This window comes from Coenobita brevimanus, chromosome 31 (assembly GCF_032717465.1).
Source record: "Coenobita brevimanus isolate Jiangsu-jjx chromosome 31, ASM3271746v2, whole genome shotgun sequence".
Taxonomy (NCBI): Eukaryota; Metazoa; Arthropoda; class Malacostraca; order Decapoda; family Coenobitidae; genus Coenobita; species Coenobita brevimanus.
Genome location: NC_136984.1, coordinates 31,026,844 through 31,031,843, shown reverse-complemented (window position 1 = coordinate 31,031,843; position 5,000 = coordinate 31,026,844). Strand labels below are relative to the sequence as shown.

At 44.3% G+C, this 5,000-nt stretch overlaps 1 protein-coding gene across 1 annotated transcript in view; it reads right to left on the bottom strand.

Annotated features, from left to right (window-relative positions):
* Positions 1–4,012: 4,012 nt before the first annotated feature.
* The window catches only part of LOC145395540 (methylcrotonoyl-CoA carboxylase subunit alpha, mitochondrial-like), a 33,844-nt gene continuing 32,856 nt past the window's right edge, over positions 4,013–5,000 (bottom strand). Inside the window, exon 9 of the mRNA XM_080269147.1 lies at positions 4,013–4,028. The gene's annotated coding sequence lies outside the window, so the exon portion shown is untranslated. The remainder of the gene's footprint in view (positions 4,029–5,000) is intronic.

The following is a 5,000-nucleotide window of genomic DNA, read 5'->3' as shown; positions in this document are numbered from 1 at the left end:
ATCATCATCATCATCATCACCATCATCATCCGGACCTCCTTTCCCACCCTGGGGCAGGGTGAGGAGTAGCAATGTCCAGACAGCCCAAGTTTGCCCAGTCCAATGGGCCACGCTTCCATTCACTCATCATTCAAGCCCCCGGAATCCTGGCTCTATCGGGTACACCAAACACATTCACCACGTTCTGTAGCTTCACATAAACGTATCCGATAGAGTCAATGGGCCACGCTTCCATTCACTCATCATTCAAGCCCCCGGAATCCTGGCTCTATCGGGTACACCAAAAACATTCACCACGTTCTGTAGCTTCACATAAACGTATCCGATAGAGTCAATGGGCCATGCTTCCATTCACTCATCATTCAAGCCCCCGGAATCCTGGCTCTATCGGGTGCACCAAAAACATTCACAACGTTCTGTAGTTTCACCTAAACGTATCCGATAGAGTCGGGCCACGCTTTCATTCACTCATCATTCAAGCCCCCGGAATCCTGGCTCTATCGGGTACACCAAAAACATTCACCCCGTTCTGTAGCTTCACATAAACGTATCCGATAGAGTCAATGGGCCACGCTTCCATTCACTGATCATTCAAGCCCCCGGAATCCTGGCTCTATCGGGTACACCCAAAACATTCACCACGTTCTGTAGCTTCACATAAACGTATCCGATAGAGTCAATGCGGACGCTGCCACGTTAACAATGCCCCGTCCTGGTGGTGGACTTTATAAACAATGGCAGAGGCCAAGGAGATTAACTAATCGGTGGCAGTGTAATAGAAAGTGTTACAGAAAGGATGTAGAGCCACAGCACTCTAACAAAAGCTTAACACTACACTATGGTGCTGGTGGTGATGTGCTGAGGATAAGTAGCCATGTGGTGTGTGATAAGAAGGACCTGTTGTTATGGAGGAGTGCAAGGTGATAATCAACTCGTCACTCAAACAAGCAGACCGTGCAGTGGAAGCCCAGAAACATACATGGGATAAACAGGACATGGAATGGATATAAGGACAGCAGAACACAAAGCAGGTGTACAGCAACAAAGTGTGCTTAATTACCTAGTGTTACGTGACCACCATCCACTCACTTGATGTAGTGCTGCCTAATTCTTCATGCACCATTATCATTCCTTCTTCATTTCCTACTGCCTATGACCTCCAGTCTTTTAAAAGCAGTGTGTCCAGCTATCTCAAAATTAATGCATCTTGAATTTGGCTCTGTTATCTTTTTATTTATTGTCAGGAGAGGCAACAGCTCATTGAACTTCTTCCAACCACTCCTCACTCTAGCCACAGAGCTGCTCCAGCCCCACCTCCAGCACACATGTCTTCCAAATAACAAAACTCTTCCACACACTCAAGAGATTCACCAGCAAGTTCAATCCTTTCACGCCTGACAATCTCCACCTGCTCTCCCCGTCACACAACACACATGAAATCAGCATTATCTTGCAGTCTACCTCTAATACCACTACATCTCTTATGCACCCACTTATCACAAACACTGCATTATCTCGCAGTCTACCTCTAATACCACTACATCTCTTATGCACCCACTTATCACAAACACTGCATTATCTCGCAGTCTACCTCTAATACCACTACATCTCTTATGCACCCACTTATCACAAACACTGCATTATCTTGCAGTCTACCTCTAATACCACTACATCTCTTATGCACCCACTTATCACAAACACTGCATTATCTTGCAGTCTACCTCTAATACCACTACATCTCTTATGCACCCACTTATCACAAACACTGCATTATCTCGCAGTCTACCTCTGATACCACTACATCTCTCATGCACCCACTTATCACAAACACTGCATTATCTTGCAGTCTACCTCTAATACCACTACATCTCTTATGCACCCACTTATCACAAACACTGCATTATCTCGCAGTCTACCTCTGATACCACTACATCTCTTATGCACCCACTTATCACAAACACTGCATTATCTCGCAGTCTACCTCTGATACCACTACATCTCTTATGCACCCACTTATCACAAACACTACACAAGATGGAATTACTTCCCACGCCCTTGTGGCAACTGCACATGGCCACTCTCCCTCGTCTTTGACAGTACCGCCACCAGCCCTAGATACCATCACTTTTGTTTTATCTGCATTTACCCTTAAGCCCTTGTGCCCCATACCATCTCTCCACTTCCTAAATCTTTCCTCCGTCTCTCCATACCATCTCTCCACTTCCTAAATCTTTCCTCCGTCTCTCCATACCATCTCTCCACTTCCTAAATCTTTCCTCCGTCTCTCCATACCATCTCTCCACTTCCTAAACCTTTCCTCCGCCTCCCTTTCGTTCTCTGCAATCAACACCAAATCATCAGCATACAACATCTCCCACGGGAGTCCGTTTCTGAAGTCACATGAGAGGGCTTCAAGTACCATGATAAACAACAAGGGACCCAAGACTGACCCCTGATGCACACCACCACTGCATAAAAAAGGAGGGGGGGGGGAGCCAGATAGACAAAAATGTTTACATATCTATCTATTTATTACAATTATCTATATTTAGTATAAACATTTGTACTCCCTTAGTACACTACAGTACATTACATTACAGTTTTATCTATTTATCTATCTAGCTACCTATTATTATTATTATTATTACTACTACTACTACTACTATTTTTATTTTTTTAAGTACTGTATGTAACTATGGGTATCCACTACATAGTCTTTTCCCTGAAGCCCAGTGGTTTGAACACTTGGCCCTGTATTCTCCCTAACACCTCTTCCTGAGTGATTTATTTTGTTTATTTCACCTAATATTCCACGTTTCATAAATCCTTCCAATATCACCATACTCTGAATAAATAACGTACAAAACGACATTAACCAGCCATATCCAAAAATGAATCACCAAAGAAGAGGTGTTAGGGAGTTTCCTTAACTGAAGAGAATACAGAGTTTGGTCACTACCCCACCCAACAGTCCACCACCATTACCACTAAGCCACCACTACTGATTCTAACTCACAGTGACAAGCACATTATTCTAGGAGACATTTTTACCCTTTCCCATCCTCAGATTGATCTCCAGACCTCTCAATCAGCAGTCCACAACCCTTACCACTAAACCACCATTGAATAACTATCCTTGTTACTGTCCTTCATATAGTGTGATATTCTAGGAGACATTTATATCCTTTCCCAGCCTCTAATTAATCTCTAGTCCTTTCAATCAGCAGTCCACCACCGTTACCACTAAGCCTCCACCCCTACCTGTCCTCCTCACTCTTCTACTCAATCTCTAGTCCTTCCAATCAGCAGTGCACCACCGTTACCACTAAGCCACCACCCCTACCTGTCCTCCACACTCTTCTACTCAATCTCTAGTCCTTCCAATCAGCAGTGCACCACCGTTACCACTAAGCCACCACCTGTACTTGTCCTCCTCACTCTTCTACTCAATCTCCAGTCCTTCCAATCAGCAGTGCACCACCGTTACCACTAAGCCACCACCTGTACTTGTCCTCCTCACTCTTCTACTCAATCTCTAGTCCTTCCAATCAGCAGTGCACCACCGTTACCACTAAGCCACCACCTGTACTTGTCCTCCTCACTCTTCTACTCAATCTCTAGTCCTTCCAATCAGCAGTGCACCACCGTTACCACTAAGCCACCACCTGTACTTGTCCTCCTCACTCTTCTACTCAATCTCTAGTCCTTCCAATCAGCAGTGCACCACCGTTACCACTAAGCCACCACCTGTACTTGTCCTCCTCACTCTTCTACTCAATCTCTAGTCCTTCCAATCAGCAGTGCACCACCGTTACCACTAAGCCACCACCTGTACTTGTCCTCCTCACTCTTCTACTCAATCTCTAGTCCTTCCAATCAGCAGTGCACCACCGTTAGCACTGCAGCAACACTCAGTTGTCGTTCACCGTCTCCTTCATCTTCACCAGTGTAGTGTTCTTGGCTACACTCTCCCCGGGTGTAAATAATACCTTCTGCACCACACCCGCGCGTCCCGCCTTGATCACACCCTGCCAAAAAGGAGGGAGACAACCATTGCCATCATCATCATCATCATCATCATCATCACCATCATTATCACCATCACCAGCATCACCATCACCATCATCATCATCACCATCATCAGTAACAGCAAATAATCACCCATACATCACCATCATCATCATCATCATCATCATCATCATCACCACCATCACCACCACCATCATCATGATCATCACCACCATCATCATCATCATCATCATCAACAGCAAATAATTACCCATACATCACCAACACCATCATCACCACCACCATCATCATCAACAGCAAATAATCACCCATACATCCCACCATCTGCCACTCAGCTCCATCTTCCTGGCAATCCTAACAACCATCGGGTCACCAGCTGCCACCATCTGGCCCGGCGCCACCACCAACTCAACCCAACATGTACATAGGTGCCCAGTCAATTGAAAGAGTATAAAATTCCTTGGTGTTATAATTGATGAACGTTTGTCATGGCATTTACATATCCAGTATCTCCATACAAAGATTAGCAAACAGTGTGGTATCATGTACCAAATTCGGGATCAACTAACAACACGGTCTTTTAAGCTCATTTATTACTCGCTGATTTTTCCTTTATTGTTTTAATGTAACAATGTATGGAGTGGTGCTTATAAGACACAACTAAACCGCTTATTAATAGCCCAAAAGAAATCGGTCCGTATAATGGAAAACTTACGCAAATATGACCACACTAATCCATCTTTCAAGAAATTGGGTATCCTAAAATTACCTGATGTAAAGTCCTACTGCACTGCTTTGTTTGTTTACAAGTCTCTGCACAACCTGTCATTTAACAGTTACTTTGATTTTAATATGAATGATCGGTATAATCTCCGAAATAACTGTAATCTAAAAATACCGCTCATGGCTTCAACCCAGTCCCAGTCACATATCACTTATCAGGGACCCAAAGTTTGGAATGGTATCCCAAT